At 33.6% G+C, this 9,807-nt stretch overlaps 1 long non-coding RNA gene across 1 annotated transcript; it reads right to left on the bottom strand.

Annotated features, from left to right (window-relative positions):
• Positions 1–480: 480 nt before the first annotated feature.
• On the bottom strand, positions 481–7,244 carry LOC111088213. Its single transcript, XR_002612815.1, has 3 exons — positions 7,126–7,244; positions 4,564–4,565; positions 481–492 (listed from the first exon to the last, which is right to left on the bottom strand). It is a non-coding gene; the product is annotated as an uncharacterized LOC111088213 (long non-coding RNA).
• Positions 7,245–9,807: the final 2,563 nt, after the last annotated feature.

The following is a 9,807-nucleotide window of genomic DNA, read 5'->3' on the forward strand; positions in this document are numbered from 1 at the left end:
AGTTATGTTTTTAAAAGAAAAAAACTACTATTGTTATAAATCACACATTCAATGCATGCCTATTTAAATATATTTACACATGGCTAGTGTATATCGTATATATATATACATATTAATTATTCATACCTTCGGTGTATAGGACGCAAGCAGATTTTGACATCAAATTTGGGGTAAAAAGTGCGTCTTATACACCGAAAAATACCATATCTTGTTTGAATGTCACTTAACTTTCAAAACACGACAAATTGACAGTTTCTGAGAATATTATTTGTGTTGATCTTTGTTTAAAATATTTCGAATGTGTTTACGGTGTCTTTTAACTGTCGTGCAACTGATATATTACTGACGGCAGAGAGCAAAAATGACATACAGATTTGTAAAAGCATGAGAAAGATTTTTTTGTTCAGTATGTGTATTTTGATCCCAAAAATAAATTTTAGTTCTATGTTAAGTTTTCTAATTTTAAATATGCGCGAAGTTTTCTGTTCTAGGCTTGAGTGCTATATTAAAATATTAATAGTTATATATATATACTATTTAAGTTACTATCGTGGTACATATTTATTTTTACCTTTGCTCGATTCTGTGCATAACCTTTTCTTATAGAAAAAAGGTGGGAGGGGCGGAAGAGCCGCACAAATGATTATTTCTACATCTTTTGTCGGATCTCCGGAATTTATTATTTTTAAGAGATCATGTTGTGTAACATATGAAGACATGAATGACCACACTTTTATTTTTGGATTCAAAGGCCAGTTTAACATCTGTCTTTCACATGTTTACCTGAATCTGCCATCTACTCCATCATTTGTAACCTTTGTAACCAGTATTATAGATAAGTAAGACAGGACTCGGGAAAAGATTTCGTGAACACAGCATTAATGGTAACACAAATGAACTTGTATCACAACATTTCTCCAACAAGTAACACAGTACTTCACAAATCAAAGTAGTTGTTTAAGGATTTGTTGTTATTAACAGCTGCTCACTTTAACATGAAGAACAACAACTTATTTATATTTTTGACATTCTGTCTCGTTTGGTTTAAACGAAATATTTTCTTAAATATATAATTTTTTTTTACATTTTCTCCCATCCTCCTTTCCGCCTTTCCATATTTCTCATTTTTTATATTTTTAATTGTTGTTCTAAATATATGTATATTTCTGTAATAATTTTTCAAGAAATTAGTCCACATATTCATTGATTGAAAGTCTTTAAGATGTTGATTGGCACAGGTTCTGCTACTATTGTTGTTTGAAACATGGGAAATTGTCTCCAGAAATGAAGCAAGAAGATGGATTGATGTGACCATAAAGTTCTATCAAGGGAAAAGCTAGAAATCACCCTCACTGTGGTAAACGTCTCAACACATTGACATTAAGGAAAAATGCATTTTGATTATAAACCTTCAAGCAGAAATATAGATTTCAAGTTAGACTTGCTTCAAAGGTTTTCATAGTCTTTCCGAAGGAAATATTTGTGCTATACTACACGATAATTACATCACAAAAGGTTCAGGTTCCAATAATAACAAGGACAGAAATACAACAGAATCCAGACAACCAGCCCGATGTACAACAGAGCAGAATCTTGAAAGATAAGCGATTCAAGCCAAAAATCAACCACCATGGTCGTCTTTGCAATTATGTCAGTGGAAGAAAGACCAACTTCTCAGCTTTTTAGAACACTTCGTCAAAGATAAATGTGATCTGCTGAAGAACCCACATTTATTGCCGAGATCACTTTCAATGTATCACCAGCGGATTCTCTCGGCCGTGTAACCTTTGTAACCAGTTCTATTTCGAATGTCATTGACATTCTAAACACAAAAAGAATTTATTTATACATAATTAAGACAGCTAGAGTGGTCTTTGTTTGACACAAAGCCGCTCATTGACGGCAGAGTGAGCAAGTAACACGCACATGTGTCCTTACTAAAAATCTACATGTTTAAGTGGGTTATAGACCTACCACCATCAGGAAGGAAAATAGTATATGTAGATACATGAAATATAGTTCACGTAAAATCCAAAACATGCAATGAAAAGTTAATAAATCATAATTCTGTTGTAACACTGCATAGGGAGCTATACTTACATTGGCATAAATATTTTCATGTTTAAAATGAAATTCAGTTACTGTCATAAACTCCTGATGAGTGACAAGATAGGAAATGATGATAAAGGACATAAACAATGGAAAACATAATCACCAAAAAGATTTGGTGGCTGGATAATTCTCGGACAATAATTCAGTAAAAAAGAAAAACAAATGAAATTTTATTTGTGAACCAGTAGTTGATTGTGCTTTAAATTTTACATATTTCATTTAATTTATTGCTTTAATTTATTGTAATGTTTTGATTTACAAATGTTAATTCTCAAGAGTTACTTTACTGCGCATTTTGAAAGCTCTATGTGCAATTTTTTTGTGTGTAATAGGATTGCTTAATGGACTTCACATTCTAGAGAGAGGCAGTATTGTAGCCTATGTTATAAATCAAGAAGGTTTCTCGAAATTTGAATTGTTGTTTTGTTTGATTTCGCGCAAAGCTAAACGAGGGCTATCTGAGCTAAGGGTACTTAATTTTTTAACTGATAGATTAGAATTAAGGCATCTATTCAATAACATTCACCGCCCACTCCTGGGCTAATCTTATCAAACAGTGGGATTTCACCGTGGCTCTTATAATGCAACCATGGCTCAAAAGTGCGTAGCGCAATTCTGCGGTAACGAGACACCCATCACGACTTTTACTCCTACATAGCAACTACCAGATGCAAATATAGGAATCAAAGTAATAATAAAATAGCTTTTGTTTAGTACTATTTCTCTACTGTTAAATTATCAATGGTAATTATATAGTTTTTACTTTTTACATAAAAGAAATATTTTTATTTAGATTTGAAAGCTTCAAATAATCAGTTTATTACTAGTTATATTAATTTTATTCCAACCATATAATAATAGTATTCCAACCACAATATACTCGCAATATCCACTGCCGATGATACGTTTCGCTCTACCCATGGCGACAATAGTGTGATTGGAATACTATTATTATCCACTCTTCTAATTCGTGAAAATCCCTGAAGGACTAGATAATTATTACAGTGTTGAAAATTTAATAGATTTAATAGGTCTTATAAAAAAAAATTTTTAATGAAATTCAGCTACTATTATAAAAACGCCAGCATTTAGGTACAAAAATATTATAGTTAAATATAATAAAAACGGTGAATAGATAAAGAATGTAGTATTTAATAATATAATAAACCTAACATTTATTAAAAACTCAGTTAAAACAACGTTTAAAAGCACATAATTATTTAAAATTGTTGAAGGCACTACGCCTTACTAAAAATCTCCATGTTTAAGTGGGTTATAGACCTTCCATCATCAGGAAGGAAAATAGTATTAAGAAAAACATACTGATATTTATATATGGCCAATACAAATACATTGTCCAATCATTTAACATACATGGTGCTGCCACTCTTCGTCCCTCCTTAAAAAAAAGAATTCTAAGTTTTTGGTTTGTTTGAAATTTTACGCAAAGCTACACGAGGGCTATCTGCGCTAGCCATCCCTAACTTAGCAGTGGTAGACTAGATGGGAAGCAACTAATCAACATCACTCACGACCAACTCTTGGGTTACTCTTTTATCAACAAATAGTGGGATTGACTGAAATATTATACCACCCCCAAGGAGAAAAGGGCGAGCATGTTCATGTGATGGGGATTGGGCCCCTCGACCCGCAGATTGCGAGTTGAGCGCCCTAACCACCAGGCCAGAATTTTCGGAAATACATTTCTACAACTCCTTGACCCACATTTCTATTTAAATTACTCTATTACATTTAGTTCACTTTTGTTATTAGTAGAATATTATTAAAAAGTATTAATTTAAAAAGTGAGAATAGAGATCTTCAAAAAATACACAAACAAAATAATTAATTTAAAGTGAAAATGCAATTGTAAAAAAAGCAAACAAGGAAGCTTAAGGTTTTAGACAACAAATCCCTGTTTTGACACTCATAAGTATTACAGCTTTTACACATAGAGTCAAAATAGGGATTTTTAGCTTGAAGAAATAATGTCAACACTATGTCTCAAACCTTAAGCTTGTTTATTTACTTTTTTGGGATTGTATTTTCACTTTAAGCTACCTATCTTGTTTCTTTATTTTTTGAAGATCCTCTTTCCTCATTTTTAAATTAACAATTTTAATAATCTTGTTTTTTAATGTCCATCATGGACATAAGCCTCTATAATACCAATACTGTCTTCTTTGAAACAGCTTAGTGTAATGAATTACGTAGTTGATGTATGATGCTCTCTCGGAAAACAATGACAACCTTTGGGTTGGCTTCATGGAGGTTGTATGGCTATTACTCCTGATATCATTACCACAATGTTATCATTGACAGTGGTATTGTATGTATGATCATCATGGTGCATGGTGATCAACAAACCCTATGTTATGTATATGCTGGTAAGATATATATAGCTACTATATTTATACCCTGGGGAGTCTGTAAACACTGGATTGGAGGGACTACTGCACTATACTGGAATGGCGCCTGGACTGGATTTTGTAACGGCGTACGTGCATGCATATGTTGGATATTATTTATATCTATATATATACATGCAGACTTTATAGTTTTTAAGCTGTAAAGCCGTATATATAGATAGCCGTATGAATTTTTCAACTTGTATTGATGTATACATATATATTCAATGCAAATATAAGACAATGTTTCATAATATAATATCATATGTATACAAATAAGCACTTTAAATATTTTTATAGTTATATTTCGCCCTCTCTACTGACCATAATGTTGCTGCAGCTAGCAATATTTCCTCTTAGAGTGATATTCTGCACACTTTAAAGGGTCAAAAACGTGTTAATTAACAGTTATGAATTGATTATATTAATATACCTTCCCCCCTGCATTTATGATGGATGTAAAAATAGGTGCTATGAGATTGTATTTGGAAGTAATTTTACATGAAATATAGTTCACGTAAACTCCAAAACATGCAATGAAAAGTTAATAAATCATAATTCTGTTGTAACACTGCATGGGGAGCCAGACTGGAATTAACATAAATATGTATGTTTTATTACAGTAAAGTACTGTACTATCTACATGTAGAGTAGTCATTAATTGTTAAATTATATTATTGATTTAAACAACTATGTACAACAATAGTATATTAGTTATAATCATTGTCTATCATAAACGTACATGTATGCATTACTGAAATAACATGTTAGCATTCTTCTGGGGTGCTTTCCCATAAATTACTTACATACAGTTTCAAAGTTGATGATTATGTATTAAAGCTAGAGCACTCAGTCTTTCTTCGGTTTGTATACACGTCAGGTAATTATTCAAACTGCGGAGAACAGATGCCGAACGTTCACATGAACATGAACTTTCAGTAACATAAAGATAGGTGGTACACTGAAGTGCGCTTTTAAGCAATCAGCCAGTATCTGGGATCTGTCCTGGAGATGAAGTTCCATCGATGAAGTTCTTCATAAAAATATCAGGATTTGGCAAATCTTCCCTGTATAAATCTATAGCCTGTCTGATGTCAGAGATAGAAAAATCTTGTATGAGTTTTGATGACACAAGTTTCTGAATTGATGTTGCTTGTTTTACATGTGCATCAAATCTGGAAGATTACTGATAATGTGGTAAAGAAAAGGAATAGTTACTGTTTTCTTAAAGTAATCCTCCGTTGACTAACTCATGGCATGTTAACATTAATACCAGATGTATTTACAATAATACTGCTGTGCTTGAAGATACTATGTGAATAATGATCTACGTTCACTCTTAGTGAAGTCAGTTCTTTACAGCATTGTTCCATTAAAGAAACACCAGAAACAATGCCTTGGCTTGTAACTGCTAGATATGCATGAGTGTTTCAGTTAAAGTTTAATGCAGCGTTATGATTTGGATAGTTTATATAGCGCGGATGTCATATTTGGTTAATTTAGAAGCGAGACTTTATGGTAAGTTTGTTCACGTAATTGTTTACGAATCATACGTTGCATAGTGTGTACGTTCAGTTGTTATGAGTTAACGATTGTTATATTGTTGCTTAATGTTACTATAACTTTCTGAATTTTTCTCATTGTTTTAATTGTGTAATATGTATCAGAATATCTGCTATTACGTGGAATGTTCTAGACTTCTGTCGGAGTCTAAATACGCGTCGAAAGATTATTATTTACATCTAGACTACGTGATTGTGAGTTTATCTATAAAGAGTGTATAGTAGCGATTTTTGAAGTGAAATTATCACAGAGTGTATTGTAATAACTGAGCAGAGAAGAATAATTGTGTTATAAAGTAATTGAACCAGACTGTGTGGACTTTGGTGAAAAAAAGAGACAATTATTTAAAGTTCTGAATACAACTGTGATAACCAACAGTGTAACAACCATTTGTATACACGTTTTTAAAACAAGTGGATTGTGTTGCTGTTTGTTTATTGCTGAAATTTATCGCCAACAAGAACACAGACACCTACTGTGAAGAATCCGGCCTACAAAACTGACTGTAGCAATATGGCTTCAGACTTCCAATCACCAAGTGCCAACAGAAGCCATTGCATTTGACTATTTCATGCCAAAAAAATCTGAAGAATGTAGACAGTGTAGAAAATGTTAAATACTATCAGCAGCTGCGCTTTAACCATATAAGCTTTTTTACATCACAAAAATAGGAGGATCTGCCAAACTCCCTGTGTATGTGCATGATTTACTAATTTGATCTTATGTCTACGAATAGGAGAAGCGAATAAGCTTAACCTGAGGTGAAACTTTACCTTTGTTTGTTTGTTATGGATTTCACGCAAAGCTACACGAGGGCTGTCTGTGCTAGCAATCCCTAATTTAGCAGTGTAAGACTAGAGGGAAGACAGCTAGTCGTCACCACCCACCGACAACTCTTAGGCTACTCTTTTACCAACGAATAGTGAGATTGATCGTAACATTATAACGCCCCACGGCTGAAAGGGCGAGCATGTTTGGTGTGACGGGGATTCGAACCCGCAGATTACGAATTGAACGCCCTAATCACCTGGCCATGCCGGACCAGTTTCCATACTATAACTTTTAATACACGTTGTGTATCTTCACAATCATTGGCAGACTTTTAATAAACATTACAAGTCTTTTGTACACAAAAAATCAGGTTTTAATGAAGTATTTTGACTAAAGATTTGTCCGCAAATGTATAATTTCAATATATTAGTCCATGTGCAAAGTGATTTCCATGTTAAGATTAAATATACTAATCTCTAAGACATCCTAAATATGTTTCACAAATTTTGTGATTTTTTTTTCAGTAAAACTTTATATTTTATCTGTTAATGTTATTCTCTCTGCCCTAACTTTAAACAAGGTTGGTCAATTTGACTGACCTCGTAACCACAAAAAAATTAAATCTAAATTACTCCTTTCTTCTTTCTAAAATAACTTCAAATTGTAATATTAACCTACATTTGTATATCCTAAATAGCTTTAAACTCATAACAGTATATATCTATTTATACTTGAATTTAATTTTATTTCCCTCTGAACCCTGTCTAACTACTTTTTGCGCCATTGTAAGTTTTAAGTCACTTGGAGAACGTGCAGCTCACGTTATGCTATCAAATTACATTACCCGTGAACTGCTTGCAAGGTACCTCGTGAAAATGTTTTATTAAATTATTATTATTTATTTCATCTAATCTAACCTTAACTAACATAAAAGTTTCTTATTTTTTACATTTTATTTACTTTTACAATAATAAATAAAGAAACGCATGAAAACCAAGAAATAAAGTACTTACCTGAGTCTTCTTATTTTTGCTGTCGACTGTAGATGACACTTAACCCTACTTCTTTAATACTAATTGTAGTATTGCACTAAATATTTTTTATTTAATTATATAATGCACCAAAGATAGAATAATAACGTGCAAAAATCAGACAAAGTTCCATAACTATCACAGTTTTTCTGGTTTTCTAACTATTTGACAAGCTGATCGATGTGTTTACCGTGGAAATCAAGCTTTAACTGAAAGAGGAATTTACAATTCTTTTTACTAAAAACAACGTAATATAACTCATTTAATAGTTGATAATCATGGCTTTCTATTGATTGTAAATAGAAAGAGAGAACTATTGGCAATTTCTGAAAGAGAGGATGTGACAGATGGGTGTGAAAAAATTCTGATTGTCTACTTTATGACTCAATAACCAAGTAAGTTTGAAGGCTATGAAAACTGTGTTTTGCTTCAGCGATGACAATATTATATTAATTAATAAATTTCGTACTTTTTGGAGGGGTGTTAAAAAATTAAAGAATGGTATGCCCAGAGAGCAAATGTCAAAATTCTCATACTAGGGAAACTTCTAGACTTTTCTTTAATGTTGCCTTGTAAAAGTAAGAATTTGAAATCTATATACTATTAAAATATTGTTAAGAAAGCGGGAGTCACGTTACGCTGCTGGTGTATTGGTGCTGGTGGCGTGTGCGAGGAGCTTCCTAGTTTGTTCGGGACGCCCTCTTTTTTAGTATATAAGCCCGGAAAAAGAAGGGAAGAGATATGTAAACAGATTGAAGATAGAAATAATTGAGTCAAGCGAACAGTAGGCACCATAAATAAAGTGTGTGAATTACTGTGAGTTATAGCATATGTTATAAAGGTTGTTAAGTTTAAAGTGACAGCGGAAATTCTGTGTATTACAAAGTTGTATCGAGAAAGAATAAACTAGTTTTAATTAAGAAAGGACTTGTATCGCTGAAGTTCCTTGGAAAGAATTTATACGGGAAATTAACAAACGAGCAGATACGTAACATATTGGTGTCAGAGAGTGGGACAAAAAAAAGAAGACGATGGAAACGAGAAGTGGCAAATCAAGCTACAGCTTAGCAGATCTGATGGCAGCAATACAAGAACAGCAAAAGAAACAAGACGAACGAGAAAATAAACAAGAAGAGAGATTACAGCAGAGGCAACTGGAACAAGAAAGGAAACAGCAAGAAAGTCTCCAACAGTTGTGGGAAAGTCAGAAGCAACTACAGGAAAGTCAACAACAGTGGCAAGAAGTACAAATGAAAAACATTAGTAAATTTCAGAGTGAATTAAATACATTAAAGGACGATTTACTGTCTTTTACACAGGGGGATATATTAACCACGGACCTAATCAGCCCCAGACAACAAGAGGCCCCCTAAAGACCCCACAGCTAAATCCTAATGCAGACATCTTCAGTACTGCCAGAAGTCACATTCAAGACATGAATGTCAGTAATAGGAGTGTTCTAGTACGAAGGAAGCCACAGGAATTCGATGGGAAGGCACCCTGGGAAGCATATAGAGCACAATTTGAGCTCCTGGCAGAAATGAATGGATGGACAGAGGAACAGAAAGCAGTGTAGCTGGCAACGATCTTGAAGTGACAACCACTGGAAATACTTGGACAGTAGTCAGCAGACAACAGGCACAACTATAGAGTACTGGTAGCTGCTCTAGAACACAGGTATGGAACTCAAAATCAGTCCGAAGTCTACAGGGCTAGGTTTAGGACTAGAGTCCATGCTAAAGGGGAGAGCCTGTAACAGCTGGCACAGGATTTGGAAAGTATGGCATACAATGCCTACCCAACTGTGCGACCTGATGTCATCAAGCTGTTGCTGAGAGATCATTTTGTAGACGCCTTGGACAGTCCACAACTGAAGATACAAGTAAAGCATGCACACCCCTCTACTATGCAGGATACAATGG

This window comes from Limulus polyphemus, unplaced genomic scaffold (genome assembly GCF_000517525.1).
Source record: "Limulus polyphemus unplaced genomic scaffold, Limulus_polyphemus-2.1.2 Scaffold3333, whole genome shotgun sequence".
In the NCBI taxonomy this organism is placed as follows: Eukaryota; Metazoa; Arthropoda; class Merostomata; order Xiphosura; family Limulidae; genus Limulus; species Limulus polyphemus.